At 41.7% G+C, this 18,271-nt stretch overlaps 1 protein-coding gene across 2 annotated transcripts in view; it reads right to left on the reverse strand.

Moving 5' to 3' along the window:
* The window catches only part of DAB1 (DAB adaptor protein 1), a 642,426-nt gene that overhangs the window by 394,198 nt on the left and 229,957 nt on the right, over positions 1-18,271 (reverse strand). The gene's annotated exons all lie outside the window — the stretch shown is intronic.

An 18,271-nucleotide genomic window follows, 5' to 3' on the forward strand; every position in this document is an offset into this window, starting at 1 on the left:
AAAGTATTTTGCCATGGTTGAACAACTTAGAAATGGAAATTTCAGCTCTTTCTGGTTGGTCTGATTTACTAATAATTATTTTATTTTGAATACTATTCCCTTCACATTCACTACAAGAATAGAGCAGTAAACAAGCTGAGATTGGAAATCACAAAGCAAGACTCCATTTCTGAAGCATAAAAAATACATTTGAGGTGCAAATACCACTGGCTCTTTTCACTGGTCAATATGAGCAAAGCTGCTAGCTAGAAAGGGGAATGAAGAAGCTAGACCAGACAACTATTAGGCACAGCTACTAGATTATGCCATTGGGGATCTCTTTTATGGAGCCTATCAGATTTCCTGGAATGATCATTCTCAGAACTAAATCACAAGACCCAAGGAGTCTATTTAAACACTGCCTGAAAGCCACTATTAACCAAAGATTTTACAGTATGGCATTAGGGACGACATTGTGTTTTTAACACACACAAAATAAACCTGAATGGCATATGGCACAACAATCTGACACATTCAAAAGTTTTACATTGTATTTGGTCAAAAGTTAATCTCTAGCTTTGCCCCTCAAAAGCGATAATTCTAACTGCTTTATTTTTACATTATGTTTATGTTTATTTTTTACATACCATTTCATTTGTTTTGAGATATACCATTCCAGAGCAACATGGGGGAATCATAGCTCAGTGAGAGAGCCCTTGTTTTGCTTGCAGAAAGTCCTGGGTTAAATCCATAGCATTTGGGGAAATGGTTGGGAAAGACTCCTGCCTGAAACCCTGAAGAACTATTACCAATCAGCAAGGGCCACAGTGCCTTCAGCTGGTTGACTGGGACCCACTACCAGGTAATGGCCTGATTCAAGGTGGGCTACAGCAGCACTACCACCATACAAATATATGGCTTAAAACAAATACAGTAAATAGGAAATGGGTCCCCAGATGCATGTTTGGGTTAAAGGCGGGTCCCAGATCTGAAAAAGGAAGGAAGGAAGGAAGGAAGGAAGGAAGGAAGGAAGGAAGGAAGGGGAAGACTACTGGTGCAGACAAAAGTGCTTTGAGGTTTTTCCTACAATCAAGCAGTACATACCCTTCAACATTTCTCCAATGAAAATAGGAACATCCCATTCCATAATGATAATTTTACTCTTTATACCCCACACAGGAGTGCCTGGTGTGTCTGGTGTACTCTGGTCCATGGGGTCACAAAGAGTTGGACACGACTAGACAACTAAACAACAACATACACCACACATTTTATTGGGTTGCCCCAGTCACTCTGGGCAGCTCCCAACATATATAAAAACATTATAAAATATTAAACATTTTAAAAAACCCTTCCCTGTACAGGATTGCCTTCAGACGACTCAGGGGTTGGGTAACTCCACACCCTCCAACATTTCTCCGGTGAAAATAGGACACCCTAAGGAAAAGCAGAATATTCTGGGGTCAAATCAGAAACTGGGACAGCTTCTCTAAATCAGGGACGTCCCTAGAAAATAGGGACACTTGGAGCATCTGGCAGTATATAAATTTTATGAAATAAAAAATGCTGAGCTAGATGACCAGTGGCCTGACTCAACAGAGGTTCCTGTGTTCCTAAATCAAGTAATTCTTTCCTGATGGGACAAACATCATTATTTCTTATTTTACCTTCTACAGAAAGCACCAGGAGAATAAGACAAGGGTACAGCCCTGGAAACAGCTGTACTCTGCTTAGCTCTATGCCTTTGCATTTTCATAGGAGGGGGGGGGAATAGCATTGATTTTCCCACCACCACCTCTTTGATCAATTGATTCCACAAAATCTTCAGTTTAGCAGTATAAAGTGTATCCAATTACATAAGGATTGTGGCTCCGTTGTCTGGGGGAACCTACGATTTCCTATCACACATAAGCAAATCAAAATGTAAATCTACATGTAAACCAGCCGCTGAAGAACTTGGGCTTGTCAGTTTGATGCTGGTTTGAACAGACGAGGGCATCCAGTGGCAGCTGCCTTTCAACCTACATGTGGAATGTAATTGGCCGAAAGGCAAATAGAATAGACAATGTGGTTCAAAGCACCCAGGGCCTGCCGACCTTTATGAAGAAGAGATACTAGCATATATTGATGCTGCCAGAAACACAGGATGCAGGCATTGCCACAATAGATGAGAGCAGCAGTCTGTCTTGTACAGCAACATGCCTCTGACAGCAGCCAGTACAAGATGCTTCGTTGGAAGAGCACAGCTATGGAATGACGTGATCAGAACGGAAGTTTCTCTCCATCATTTAGGGCTCATTTTATGGAATGCCGCATACGAGTTTTCTCTTTTTCTAAGCCAGTGAAAACTTTTCATTGCCTACATTGGTAGCTTTTAAAATTTGTTTCCATTTACAGATATAAGAAGCAAACAATTGCATACAGTCAGTTCTATATTTTAAGAAAGTGGCCATTCTATTGATAGACATGACACATGTACAAGATGAGCATGCCAAAATCCTGTGGAAACCAGTGCTACTTTATCCTACAATTGTATAAATGCAGCAGAAATAAGTGGCAAAATGGACTGTGTCATCAGGTTGCAGGTTGCTGTTTGGTAATGCTCCTCTATTTTAAAACAACTCTCTGTGTCTAAAAACAAACAAACCAACAAACCTACAAGCGCAGCGAAGAGAAATGTTCTAGTTCAGCCTACGCACCATTCATTTTCTGCAGTGTGATTTTCATGTAGGAGTACTGAAAGATGAGTTCTGTTTATCCTACAATTTGAAGGGGTAGTATTAGCTATTGCCAGGTTCTAAGCTTAAGGTCCAGTGTTGCGCCAGCAGATATGATGGGACTTCCCCTTCCTCCCCTCTCCCTGTAGCTTTCATGTTCACCACTTCTACCGCCAGTGCTCCAGGGAGTGTCCCAGAACTCCAGAAAAGTTTTAGGAGGCCTGGAGAAGAGGAGGTTAAGGGGTGATATGATAGCCATGTTCAAATATATAAAAGGATGTCACATAGAGGAGGGAGAAAGGTTGTTTTCTGCTGCTCCAGAGAAGCGGACACAGAGCAATGGATCCAAACTACAAGAAAGAAGATTCCACCTAAACATTAGGAGGAACTTCCTGACAGTAAGAGCTGTTCGACAGTGGAATTTGCTGCCAAGGAGTGTGGTGGAGTCTCCTTCTTTGGAGGTCTTTAAGCAGAGGCTTGACAACCATATGTCAGGAGTGCTCTGATGGTGTTTCCTGCTTGGCAGGGGGTTGGACTCGATGGCCCTTGTGGTCTCTTCCAACTCTATGATTCTATGATTCTATGAGGCATGTTGGGGACTGCAGTGGGAAAGGAGTGGAAGGAAAACTCAAGACATCTGCTGTGCATGCAGGCCGCTACAGCTGGATGTCACTTTAAGACTATATTTTTTGCAACTGTAGACCAGTCTTATAATGGCATTCCTAGCACCAGCCCATAGGTGACAAAACCTCTTATCCCATGCTTGCTAAATTTTCCAAAGTTCCTGACTTTGTCAACACTATTGGTTGGTGACTTTGAGTATCTATTGTGCACCAAATGACCAGTGTTTTTTCTCGGGGGTACTCAAGGGTACACAGTACAGGGACTTTTTTTGTTATTGTTGTTGTTGCTGCTGCTAAAATGTGTGACACTGTCATTACTTCATGGTGAGTAAAGGTAATAAACCCCTGACCATTAGGTCCAATTGCGGATGACTCTGGGGTTTATTGGCCGAGGGAGCCAGCGTACAGCTTCCGAGTCATGTGGCAAGCATGACTAAGCCGCTTCTGGCAAACCAGAGCAGTGCACGGAAATGGCATTTACCTTCCTGCCAGAGCGGTACCTATTTATCTACTTGCACTTTGATGTGCTTTCGAACTGCTAGGTTGGCAGGAGCAGGGACTGAACAAAGGGAGCTCACCCCGTCGCAGGTATTCGAACCGCTGACCTTCTGATCGGCAAGCCCTAGGCTCAGTGGTTTAACCCACAGCGCCACCTGCCATGGTGAGTACTGGCACCTATTTTTCTAGGAAAAAAGCACTGCAAATGACACCCACCAGCATCACTTGGTGTTGATATCCATACTGAACTACTGATTCATATTTGCTACGGATACTGACAGTGAGAAGTGTCTGGCACTTCATTGGAGCAGTAGTTGTAAAAAAATGCATCGATTCCAAGATAAAGTATGCAAAGATGTTAGCATATTGGACTCCTCTCATAATCCAGTTTCACTTAGATCTCAAAGTGACAAGATTATATTTGTAAACTAAGCTAAAGGGATATAACAGGAGAGTTAAAATACAGAGAGAGTGAGATGTGTGGCACTGAGGCCTTTAATTGGTCACTCCATGGGGTCCTTCAGAAGGCCCACCAGCTACTTCTAGCAAGCCTATATTCTAATGTTTAGTACTTGAAATGGTGGGATTTAAAGACATCTGCATGACTGTGCATACATCTGGAAATGAATAATTTTATGGAATGTTGAATGTATTCTCTGCTATGATTCTTTGAGACTTCATGAACTGTGCAACTTAGCCTAATGCAACCCTACCCAAAGGTGATAGGGGGATTACAACAAAATCTGGTCTGATCTCATCTCCCTTGCCTAGGACCCATGGCATAAAAACAGTTCAGAATCTTACCTACCCACCCATTTCATCAACACACATTGGCAGGGGATCTTCTCTTTTAAAGTCATATTCTCCTTCAATCTTTCACCAGCACAGCTAAAGCACAAGTTTTCTCTTTCCTCTCAAAACGCCTTGTCTTGTTATCCCAAGACTTTGTAGACACTTCAGAGCCCTTTCATGAAAGGGGCTGTGAAAAAGCAAAGCATCTGAAGTGTTTGCCATTGTTTCTCAGCTCAGTGAAATCGGTGTGTTCATTAGCACGAGACCCTAGAATTGTGTTCTCTTGCTCTCACCATCTGTGACTGGGGGGCGAAAATTCTTTGGCCCTTTGATGTTCAGCCTGCACACAAAATCATTCTGAACAAATCTTTCATTTTTTATCTTTATCCTTCTCTTCCCAAGATAAAAAAGATTTTCTTTGTCAAACTTTTCCCAGCATAAGCCAATCTTAATGAGGCGCCTGTTTCACAAAACCTGTACAGTCCATGATTTATTTCAAAAGAAGAAAAACAACTGTTCCATTGTTTTTTAAATCTCTATCCGTACACATTTTGAAGTGGTTTTTGCCATTTCTGCCTCGCTAGTCCCACATCTTTCAGATGCTACAATACAATGCTTGTCAATCCCAACAGTTGTATGGATAAAGTTGACAGTAAACATTCAACTGAGGGAGTGGGGAATCTACAGTGGGGGAAAATACATGTTTTTCTTACTCCTCTGCCTTTATGTGTGCCTCTGCCTGTCTGTCTGTCTATTCTCTCTCTCTCTCTCTCTCTCTCTCTCTCTCTCTCTCTCTCTCTCTCTCTCTCTCTACCTCCCCCCGCCCCCACTTTCTCCCTATGTTTGTCTGTCTCTAAAATGAATTACTGATCTGTATAATTTAGGGTTGTTGTTGTCTAGCTTACTTTGTCCTTTACAGAAGTGCTTTTAGGAACCAAAGGTTGCATTCCCTCACAAGCAACACCATGCAGCCTGTGTGCTTGGGCAGAGCTAGTCTCAACTGCTGTGAATCTTGCATTCCAGACATTTTTATACACATTGCCCTTCACCCAGACAAACAAGGGGCATTATAACAGCTCTAGAATGGAAAGACACTCAAGGAGTCAGCCAAGCAGGGCCACTGCTCTGGAGGGATGATGCAAGGCTTGGCCAAACAAAGGCCAAGCAGACAGGTCTGAGACGCTCTGTGGTCTTGGGTGCTCTGGGAAAGCTGCCATACATATGCCTTTAAAAACAAAACCAAGGTGACTGGTGGAAAATGCCCTGGACAGGTGAGCAGAGGAAGATTTAGGGCAGCGCAATTGGTTCCGCCATCTGGGATGCTGAGCCTGGGGAGTGCTGCAGGGCACTGCAACTATGGCATAGCAAACTGAGCAGAAAGGAAAGGTGAGAGGTGGGGGGCACTGAGCTTTTGACTCACACACATCACCGCTGAAATTTGTAGGATCAAAGTCCACCCCTGAGTTGGGAACCTCTTTCAATTGGATGAACCAGGCTAGGTTTAAATATAATGAACTATTTTCCCAGGATGCTGGGGAGGGAATGTTAAAGTCAAGTAAAACATTTGTTTCTCATGTGGTCTGTCATTCTCCTCTGAATTTTGGCTGAGAGGAAGGGTTTTTTTAAGAGCAGTGGACTTAAGACTTCCTTCCTAATTGTGTTTTGTCTCCTAACAATTAAAAAGCATCAAGAACTTCAATCAATTTGTTTTCATTCCATCGTTTTCCCTTCCCTTTCCCCCCACCTCCAGTTTTCACTTGCATCTTATTTTTCAAACTTTTAGGAGAACTCACTTTCCCTATCCTTTGGTTCAGTTGTAGGGCTTTGGAGGCTATTTAAGCATGCTTTACATTATAATCTCTTTCTGCTTTCAAAACAAGCATCACCTACATTTTGTTTATGTTATATTGTTTTTCCTTAAGTTTCTTAAAACTTCTCAGAGTTCTCATCCTGCTTCTGCTGCACATGTGTCTTTGTTCATTGCTTTTATTCTTTTCCATTTTTCTCTGCCAGTTTATGCTTGCTTGTTCAAAGTGTCATCCTCTTCTTTTGAGTTGTAGGGTACCTTGAATTCATTACATTGAATTCTTGCTGCTCAATATTAATAATATTTTCTTAACATTTCCCCCCTCAGATAAAGCTGCTTGTCCTTTAGGTAAGCTCTCAGCTGTGTTGCTCATTGCCACCCTATTATTATCTACTTACCTAGAGCCTTCTTTCTCACATCACCAGTTTTCATACTGATTTCCCACAAAACAAAAGGTGGTATCTATTTTGCCCACCCCAAAGTGGTAATGCTTCCCTTAAGTACAACTGCTGCACCTATCCTTCAGAAAGTTGTCTCACAAATTGCATCAAATCGTGACAGATAATAAAAAATAGATCATGTTCTTGTTTTTAAAATTAAGTTCAATGTACAAAAAAACTGGATAATCTACTGTGGGTGGGCTCCTTTGTCTGCAAATTCCATCCACTTCTATGAAAAGCTAAGTTAGAGCCGCTTTTAGATTCCCTGTTATATTCAACAGAGCATAGATTTACGAGTCAGATTTTGACCTGAATAATGAATTGAATTGACTCAGAAGAGCCAGAAGAGATTGGGCTGTTTCCCAAATCTTGTGAACAGTCTACATGCATGTTTAAACCTAAAGATGACCATAGTATGTTAAAACACTGTTTTTTAAAAAAATATTATTAAGTTGCCTTTCCCCCTAAAATTGAAAGAGCTTCACTTCCAATCTAGAAACTTCACCAAGCATAATTGCCTGATCTACACTACTTTCTCATAAGCACTGTGACATTTCTCCACCTTGCTTTCATATGCCCCCTATCCTTATACTATCTTCTTTCATCTCCCACCTTTTCATTTCTGTAAACCCAGTGGAGTTGTGACTCCCAATTTATGATGCCCTAAATCTTGTCTGTTTATGTAGCTGCTTTTTTTTTTAACCAATAAAGCAAGCAATATTGTTTGTGACTCCCAGTTCGAAACCATATCCTATTCTTCATGAATGTATTTCCTTCTTTAAAAACTACCTCAGTAAAATAGTGTTAACAAAACGCACCATCTATTTATGTTAATGACATTTCCTCTGCATATAGATTCTCTCCGAGTTCCTTCTTGTTCTGTTTTCCTCTGATGGAATCTAATTTTGAAAGTGATTCTCGGTGTCCTTAGTTCTCTTTCTCTAACATTAATGGCTTTTGCTGTCTGTCCTTATCTTTCCCCTGTGAGCTTTACCTGACTGTCTATTCTTGTCTCACTGCCTTCCCTATCTGTTTCTTAACCCCAGGCCTTTGAACAGTTTCTGCTTAAAACCACATTGGCTGCTTTTTTTCTGCCTTGAACGCTTCCTTGCATTGTACCTCACTAAATTCCTTATTGCCCCCAAATAGGACTTCCTAAACACTAGTATTGCTACATTCTGTGATCCCGTCCCCCGCTATGCTGCATTCATGGAGCTTTTATCTCTGGTTTTCATTTCCCTCTTTTCTTCGTGGTTGAGCAAGCCACGTCCTGTACAATTTCCCCAGTTGTATCTACAAAGGCACTGAACTTGATACAGATACGGTACATTCTGCTGTAGTTATCAATCCATTATCCAGTAAGTGGCTCTTCTATTGCTCGCTTCAGGATTCTATCTCAACACTCCACTGAGCCTTCACCTCCCTCCCCCCCTCAACCCACATACCCCATCCCTACTTAGACTAACAAATTAGTTAAAAGGTACAATACATTCAAGAAGCATTCTTTATACAAGACTGGGCAAGCCTAGAGCCCAGTGCCTACCAGTTAAATGAACTCAGAGTGGGCTCATACAAACCCAAAGGAGCAGAAGACAAATATGTCAAAACTGAGGCTAAGAAGTGAAGCTTGGCAACAGTAGCATTTATATGAGATAGCAATAAAGCATATGATTCATGTACTGGGAGGTCTCTTGGCCACTGTCCCCAATAATGATAAACGTGACAGTTAAAAGCGTGTTTTAACCCATCATTCCCCAATTGCCATTTCCAAAAGGGAACTACCAACATTTCTTGTTTTCTTTTAAAGGTTTTTGTAGGATTCAGGTCTGTGTAACACGTTCCTTTGAATTGACAGAACTGCACTTCCAGGAGAAATTCACATCCTGAAGATGCATGCTGAACTCAGGGACAGAACCAAAAGCAGCTATAGGGATTGAGAATGCTTGCAGCATATCTGCCCTCTTCATTCTACCTACCTAGGCACTATCACTATGATCAAGCTCCCCTATTAAGGACACAACTATACTAACCTTCTTGGTAAGGTGAAGATCTGTAGAGGGGTCCTTCTTGGTAGTTCTGCCAACCTCAAAAGTGTGGTGAATGGCAGCCCAGGAGAGAGCTTTCTCTGTGGCAGCTCCCTAAATTGTGGGATTTCCTCTGCATCAATGTGCATCTAACATCTTCATCATACAGCTTTCACTGAAGACTGCTTCTAAACCTGGCCATGGACAGTTAAGCTGTTTTGTTTTGAAGGACCCACCTCTTTTGCAAAATTTATACTGTTCTACTCCATTTGGAACCATTTTATTTGTGCTATAATTGGAATGGTATTATTTGCTTTTATAGGATCATTGTAACCTGCCCAGGGACCCTCCAGTGAAGGCCTGGCCAGAAATGTTATAAATAAAGCAAAATAAATGGGAATACCAGCATGTTAAACCCTGCACACCAATCAGGAGCTCTGCTGAGCTGATTGGTTGGTGTTGATTGGTGCTTACCCTGATGAGCGGTAATAGCTTCATCACCCTGAAGAAGTTACTGCGTCCTTCCCTCCCACTTGCTTCTGATTCAGTGCTACCAACTCTGCTAGAAATGGCATCTGAAGGTGTGTGCCATTCTGCAAAATTTCGAAGCGCAAAATTTCACACTGAATGTGCAAATGTTGGGAGAGGGGTAAGTATACATGGGGACATTGGAGTGGATCTGTACACATACAGACTCTCCCGCACCATGCTCCCTTTATAGCTTGAATCCTCAAGCATTATTTTGAATAGGGCCTACATTACTTAAATAATAATAATCAAGCATTTGTTCCTGTTATTTCTAGGATTATTTCAGTGCATGCACTACCCTCTGTTTGAACAAAGCCTGATTTTCCAGTCCCAGTTCTGTGACTCCCATAGATACCCTCATCTCGTCAAAGACAGTTGGGGAACATCCCTTTGATAATGGCTTCACTCTCTGTCTTAGGTTCATATGATGTGACAACATAACCTTAACCCTTCCCTTTCTCTGTATATAATAAATATGTAAGATCATCACTGCACAGCTCCTGTTGGAAGATTTGTAATGCTGCATCACAATCCAGGATCTGCATGAAGTCAGAGTGGGATAGGGGAGCAAAAGTAAAGGAAGGTTCCACAACAGCAGTGCCCATAGCATTGGAGTGAGAAGGGAGGAACACTAAGAGGGGGAAATTGTGGTTTTAAACAATGGGACAAGTTTGAATACAACAAGAAGGAAGGGTGCTGAAAGAGGGGGGAGTGGCTGTTTTAAACAATGGCAGATGTTTGAGTAGAGTGAGCAGGGAATAACACCGGAGAGGGGAAGTAGCAGTTTTCAGCTTATGAGGGGCATTCATTAAAGATTTCCCCTGACATACTTCCTGTGGACTGAGACAAATGAAACTGGGCACAGTTATTAGTCCTTCTCTACATAGCTGCCAGCAAGAGCAGTTGTGGATACCTCATCTGCAGAAGTCAGCTGGTTGTGACAGAAGCCATGACTTGACCTCAGAAATCAGCATTTCATCATCTGGAAAAAACTTGCCCTTCAAAAATAACTTCATGGTTGGAAAGAGGTGGAAGTCCAATGGTGTGAGGTCAGCAGGATAAGAGGGGTGAGGAAGGATTTCATAGCCACAGGGCTGTGCTTCCATCTGAGCAACATGTGAGTTGTGAACCGGGCGTTATCCTGCAGGAGGCGGACACCTTTGGTCGGCATACCACGCCTCTCGATTTTGATGGCCTTCCGCAATTTCTGCAGCAGTGAAGCATAGTATGTCCCAGGAATGGTGGTACCCTTTGCCAGGAAATCCACCATCACTACTCTGCGCTGGTCCCAAAAGATTGTGAGCATGACCTTGCCCACTGACAGTTGGACATGTGCCTACTTTGGAGGTGGTATGACAGAGTACAGTACTTCCATTGTTTGGACTGGGATTTAGTCTCTGAGTCATAATGATGGACCCATGTTTTGTCCTGAGTACAGTGGTACCTCGGGTTAAGTACTTAATTCATTCCGGAGGTCCGTACTTAACCTGAAACTGTTCTTAACCTGAAACACCACTTTACCTAATGGGGCCTCCTGCTGCTGCCACCCCGCCGGAGCACGATTTCTGTTCTCATCCTGAAGCAAAGTTCTTAACCTGAAGCACTATTTCTGGGTTAGCGAAGTTTGTAACCTGAAGCATATGTAACCTGAAGCGTATGTAACCCGAGGTACCACTGTAATTAGTCTGGCAAAGAAGTCATCATGGTTTTCATGACACGTGGCCAAAAGAGCCTGTGAGAATGTGATTCATTCCTGCTTCTGGAAAGGCATCAGCAGCCGGGGAACCCATGGTGTGGACACTTTTCCCATGTGCAAATGGCCATGGATGTTTTTTTCTACAGAGCCCACACTGATCTTGACATCTGCAACTAGTTGGTGAACAGTTATGTGCTGATCCTCCAAAATGGTAGCCTCCACTTGCCAGATGATGTCTTCATCAATGGTGGACTGTGGTCACCCAGGAATGGGAGCTATTCCACTGAAGTCCGACCACACTTGAACTGATAATGCCAGTGCTTGACTATGTCGTACTATGGGGCATCCTCCCCATAAGCCCCTTTTATCTCATCGTACGTCTCCCGTTCAACCCTTTCAAGGGTGTGCTGTTTCAAGTACAGGAACCTGATAACTGCTCTGCATTCAACTGGTTCCATTATCAGAGGTTACTCCACATTAGCACCCACTAAGAGTTCAGAGCTACAAATTAACATGTTACCTATGGAGAGATGTATCATTATACATGTGCAATTTTATCCTTCTACGAGAACCGGAAGTGGGTCAGGGGAAATCTTTAATGATCGACCCTGGTAGCAGTTGCAATGTGTGGGAGGAGGAAGATGCAGGTGGTTACCACTGGTTTGTGGGCATGTGGGGATGCACAAAAGGAGTGGCAGGGGAGACATGGACATGTGGGTGAAGTGAAAATGGGCACAAAGCAGAACTACAAAATAGAGAAGAGTTGTGGCTTCAGAAATGGTGTTGGGAAGGTGGAAAGTGACCTAAACAGCTGCATGGAGTGAGAGGGAAAAGCTCTAGTGCAGCATTTGGAACCTTGCGTCCTCAGATGTTGTTGGACTACAACTCCCATTACCCACTTGTCCTACTAGCTAGGGATGATGGGAGTTGTAGTCCAACAATATCTGGGGCTCTAAGGTTGAGAAATGCTGTGACAAGAAGTTAGGGTTCCAGGTGGAGAAATCGAAGTTGGAAACAGAATTATTAGAACCTAAGACTAAGGTACTTTCAAGAATGTATAACTTGCTGCTGAAATGGAATACACAAGACGAAATGGTTAAGTCGGCTATGATAAAATGGGCACAGGACATTGGGCATAACATTATGTTTGAGGACTGGGAAAGGTTGTGGACCACTGGGCTGAGCTTTACTGCATGTAATGCTTTGAAAGAAAATGTAATGAAAATGATATACAGATGGTACATGACCCCAGTTAAACTTGCCAAAATATACCATTTGTCTGATAATAAATGTTGGAAATGTAAAGAAAATGAAGGAACATTCTTTCACGTCTGGTGGACCTGCCCTAAAGTGAAGGCCTTCTGGGAAATGATATATAATGAGCTGAAAAAGGTACTTAAGTATACCTTCACCAAGAAACCAGAGGCCTTTCTTCTGGGCATTGTCGACCAGAAGGTGTTAAAGAAAGATAGAACATTTTTCATGTATGCAACAACAGCAGCAAGGATACTACTCGCTAAGAACTGGAAAACTCAAGATCTACCCACACTGGAAGAATGGCAGATGCAACTGATGGACTATATGCAATTGGCGGAGATGACTGGCAGAATCCGAGACCTGGGAGAAGAAAGGATTGAAGAAGATTGGAAGAAATTCAAGATTTATCTACAAAAACATTGTGATTTAGTGGAATGTTAAGAAGGATGCTTGGTTACAAATAATTGGCCATCACTAAAATAGATCAGAATTTGATGATAAGAGAGATTAAGAGAAACAAAATTTGTAGGAGAATCTTTTTATTGTATTTAAATAAGTGGGTATAAATTTGGAAATAAGATGATAATTTGCTTGACAAAAATTTATTAATGATGCAAGTGGGAGCGGGAGATGTGAGGAAGTCTAAGGATGTTATGAAATTTTGTAAAAACAAAGCAACACTGTTTACTTTTATTGTATTGTATTTCTTTTCTAAAAAATCCAATAAATATCTATAAAAAAAAAATAAGGTTGAGAAATGCTGCTCTAGGGGATTAATCTGAGTGGGGTAGCAGGGAAGGGTGAGCAGCATGGGCATGAGTGCAGTCCCTAGCCTTACACAGTTATATTAATATAGCCTGTATTTTATAATGGTCACTAGAGCATATGATAGGAGCCTTTTAGTTAACTTGATCTGCATTGCATACGTCACAAAAAAATCCAGTACAGAAAGTTTAACCGTTATAGATTTATTTCCTAAAGATGGCAGGAGTCCTGACCGGTACTGGTCTACCCTCCAGCAATTACTGACACTAATTATCATTGACAGAGCAAGAGATTGTAACAATATAATCAATTGGCATTCCCTCTATCAAGCTCTTGGCTTAGTGGGAGTCATTTCTTATCAGAGAATTTGCCTTCCAGACCAGTCACAGACAATTATTTTACATTAAACACTCTTAACAACTATGGTCCATGTTGGCTGAAAGCAGGACTACTATTATGTCAGCTGGTCCCAGGTCCCCAGTTTGCAATGAATCTGAATGGCCACTTTACAGAAAACATTTGTCTTACATCCCCTGCTCCAATACTTATATGCTGAACTGGGCAAAAATAAATTAAAACACAATCTTTCATTTCATATCAGCATGGAGTGTGTGTGTGTAAATCTCTCAGAAGATTTATATTCCACCCTTACAATGCATTGTCTCTGCTCAGAGTGGCTTAACAACAATTAAAATAAAACCCCATAACAAATCATTGTAAAGTAGTTAGCATTATGTTACCTACTAGGTAAGCAGCTCTTCCAGCCATAGCATCCACTGGTATATACATTATGAATATTCCAGGTATAATATCACTCCTAATAGTAAACTCTCGCATTGAGTGCCAACAGGATTGCAGCCAAAATAAGGTTGTTGAGAAACATGCTCAGGGAAACCCGAAGGTTTGCAGAAATATAAACACATTTAAACAAAACAAAATTAAACACCCTGAAGAGAACTAGGCAAGTTGAGTAGCCATGGTTTGTAGTAGCATTTGGAAAAAGGAACACAGGTGGGGTTCCCATGAAAAGGATCACTGCTGCCAAGACATCTCTCCCCAATATTCCACATTGTTTCATGCTGCTATAGCATATATTCATTTATCCTTCAGTGGCCAGCCCTCCACTGACTGAAGAGCAAAGACTGCTTTTTCTTGTTCTATGGGCTGCATACACACAGCATTTTATTCTAGAATCAACAGAGACCAATTCCTTGTGTTTTTCTCTCTATACATAAGCCAAAGACATTCTTGGTGTTTTGCATATTTTTTGCCCCCTTAAAAGTATTTCTTTAGAAACTGGTTTCATTCCAAAAAGGAAAGCTCATTGCAGGTTGATTCTGCACAATATGTCCAAAGTTGTACCATAGTTTCAGTTATGGGGGTGTAGCCACACCTGCACCCAATGACATTATGGGGGTGGGGACATATACCAAGATCGCAATCATAACTTCCTTCTTCACTCACCTGGGGCATCTACAGGGAAGAAAAGGCATGGATAACCCAATCAAGCCAAGGGCTTCTCAAATGTGTATCAAGCTACCACAACCTTCCTTGAGGACAGCAGTGTCTAAAATTTATCCAGATTGAAAGCAGCATGTTGAGGACAAACATGAACAATTGCAGATGGGAGCTGGGGAGCCTACGTTTTTATGCTACAAATGGATTAGTGTATATACAGCTTCAATTAAAGATATATTAGACAGAACATCATTGCCTGACAATGTGTTATCAATGGCTCAAAATACATCACGGCAGCTGTCATGTGTGAAATGGCAGGCTGCACACTGCACGGTGCCTTAGAACATGAATTGACCAAAGACAGTATGTGTCTGTTTCTAGTCCACACAAAGATAGAACTTCCAGAGACCCAGCAGGGTGGGAAGCTCAATCCAGGCTACTTTAGGAACTAACACTATTGAAGCTGAGACCCTGAGAAATCTATCAGATTTGTTGGGGGAAAGTTCAGATTGTTAAGTAGGAAGAGTTGAAGCTTGTACAGTGGTACCTCGGGTTAAGTACTTAATTCGTTCCGAAGGTCCATTCTTAACCTGAAACTGTTCTTAACCTCAAGCACCACTTTAGCTAATGGGGCCTCCCGCTGCCGCTGCGCTGCCGGAGCACGATCCTGTTCTCATCCTGAAGCAAAGTTCTTAACCTGAAGCACTATTTCTGGGTTAGCGAAGTCTGTAACCTGAAGCGTCTGTAACCCGAGGTACCACTGTACAAATGTACACTACATCCTAATTTGATTAATCCTGTCCAACAGAAGACCGGGTTCATTCTTTGGTGAATATATTGGAGTAGAGAATGCTAGAACAGAAGAGCAGTCACACACAAAATGCCTCTTAGGGTCATATGTTTCCCAGTGGTGTAGTTGCTACTGAGAAGCCAAATCATGATGATACCCAGCTGCATATTTAGGTGTTTTGTACAATGAGCTGCCCAAGTGCTTCAGGCAGACAGTAACCACCACACCAGGAGAAGCCTTCATTAAGTAAGTTAAAAAATAGACTATCTTGATCTTAACTAAAGCTCTGCAACTGTGAAGCTATAGTAGAGTGTCTGTTTAGTGATTATTCAGCTGTCGGTTGTTGCAGCTATACTGGGGAGCTTCATTCAATACCAATAGTCCCTCTGAGCTTTTTGGCTTTATCCTTTTCTGCCCCTAATAGTCCCCAGGATATTTTAAAAAGAATAGGAAGTGGAATCAACCATTCGTCCTTTCATTTAGGGGTGTTGCAACTCAGCCTCTAGTCCTCCTGAGACTCAAAAGGGCAGAACACAGGTAAGTCTCAGCAAACAACACATCACACAAATCCTCTCTTTCGTTTCTTCCTGTCATTTGCAGAAAACTCATCCCTTTTGGTATACCATATCACTACCTCTCTGCAACTGGACTAGCAGTTTGCAGCCACTCAAACCATTTCAGGTTCCCTAAAAGCCTCTATAAGGTTCATGGAAAGTTGCTTTTTATTAGGTCAGGTTATTTGTCCATCTTGCCCAGATTGCCAGCGCTGACTGGCAACTGCGCTTCGACATCTCAAGGAGAGATGTTTCTCATTGCTTACTGCTTTGATCCCTTTAGGTGCAGATGTCAGGCACTGCACCTGGGACACTCTGCACGCAAAGCATGGCTCTGTCAGTGTGCTGCAGTCCCTACCCAGGCAAGGGGGAAATGAGTGTAACTTCTTATGCCATAAAGCTGCATGCAGGTCATTTGCTGAATTCCTCCCTGGAATGTTGTGCTTTAAAAGCATGTGAACATGCATCTATGCCAGGACAGCGAAGCTTCTCTGAGTAGCAGGAAACTTGAGATTAACTATGCATCCTGCGCAATGACATCACGATGAAAGGCTGAGAAGTTAGAAGACAAGAGCTGCAGTTTTGTTACAACTGCAGAGGCTACAGGTATAAAAGCCCAAAGCAGTAGAGGCTCACAGATGGCCTGGTACTGCAGCAGGAACTTTTTCAAGCTGTTAGAAAAAAACAAGTAAAGACTTTGGCTTGACAGATGTGCCATAAGCAGTTTCTACGTTCCCTGAAGGACTTCAACAAAGCAAGAATCCCAAGTCCTTTCCAGGTAATGCAGTGTACTTGTAAGGAGGCCCAGTCTTCTTAGACAACCAAGTTCTCACAAAGGGAAGACTTTTCTGGTCTATTTCACCAGCTTTATACTGAATGCTACAGCTGAGTTATCTATTTTCAGCACCTCCTGGCTATCTCCTAGAAAAAAAGATGGATCACAGCCAGCCTAATGGACACAGGATAATTATATAACATGGGGCGGGGGGAATCTGAATAAATTTAGAAGACCTTCTAGGAGACAAAATAAGGAACATTATATATATATATATATTTCCTCTAATTGTGTGACCCTCGTACATGCCTGAATATAGCATATTCTGAAAACAGGCAAGATAAAAAAAAACTATTGAAGTCAGTGGGTTAACAGCCGAGATAAAAGTCATGAAGAGCAATTGTCATTTCCTCTTGCAGTTATGTCTCAGCTAATAAATTCTACAGCATTATTTAAAATATTGCAGAAACACATACACACACACACACAATGTACAGCTTTACTATCTTGACTATCTAGATTTTTCACCAGCACACATACACACACCCCATTAGCCCATGCCCATTATCTCAAACACAAATGTTAATTAAAACTCTATTTTGACCATATGACTAGTTTGCATGATGTCCTGAATGTCTAAGATTAAATGGCATGAATTAGCTACAATCAGTCCTCAGGGTGCCAGCTCAGGCCACTGTCGTGATTTATGCTAAAGCAACAGGAATCCAGATAGACTGGTGGAAAAATAAGGTGGGGTAGACATTTAAAAAACCCAAATGAATCACATAAATAGATGAGCAGCATGAGACTTTAATCAGTGTGTTTAGTCTCTTCATCTCTTCCTTCTTAATCCCCCAGTCTCCTGGCTTTTAACTATCATACCAAACCCTTCAGAAAATTAACTTTGATTTCTATACTTGAATTCATATGGGGAACCAGCAGTTCAGAGATAACACACCTGACCACTTACTCAACTACTCCAAGATGTGCACTTTATTCAGAAACCAAGTATAACTATAGTTTATGAGTGCTGCACATTTAATGCTAAAATATCAGGGGTTGTTGAAAGGTCAAGACAGAGATCTTGCATGCAGGTCAAAAAGCATCTCCTGCATTTTAATTGCAGACCTGTCAATCATTCTCATGCACTATGGTGTAGCCTTAGGGTCATTTTTCTGTGGATAGTAGCATAAGAAATACCAACAAACTCCATTGAGGGTTGAACTTTGTTCTACATGCCATTGAACACATGCCCTCCTTTTCAGTTGCCCAAACAGCATTTTAAACACATCTGCTGCTAGGCTTAAAGCCCAAGTGAAACTAGCTTTACAAAAACAAAAAAACCCTCTGTTTATCCAACTGCACTAATCTCCTTATTAACTGTGTGACAAAGCAGGTTAGATTGAAAGCTAAGGCTACCCCTGGGCTTATATGCAAAATAAAGTCAATAATGATTGCAAATGCCCTAGTCATTTTCAAATATCAAATCGCTTTTAACAAGAGAGCAAAAAGAAAGTGGCATACTTTAAAATCATCACTTTAAAAGTCCAGAAAAGTTACAGGTGCTA

This window comes from Podarcis melisellensis (genome assembly GCF_964234715.1).
Source record: "Podarcis melisellensis genome assembly, chromosome: 6".
Taxonomy (NCBI): domain Eukaryota; kingdom Metazoa; phylum Chordata; class Lepidosauria; order Squamata; family Lacertidae; genus Podarcis; species Podarcis melisellensis.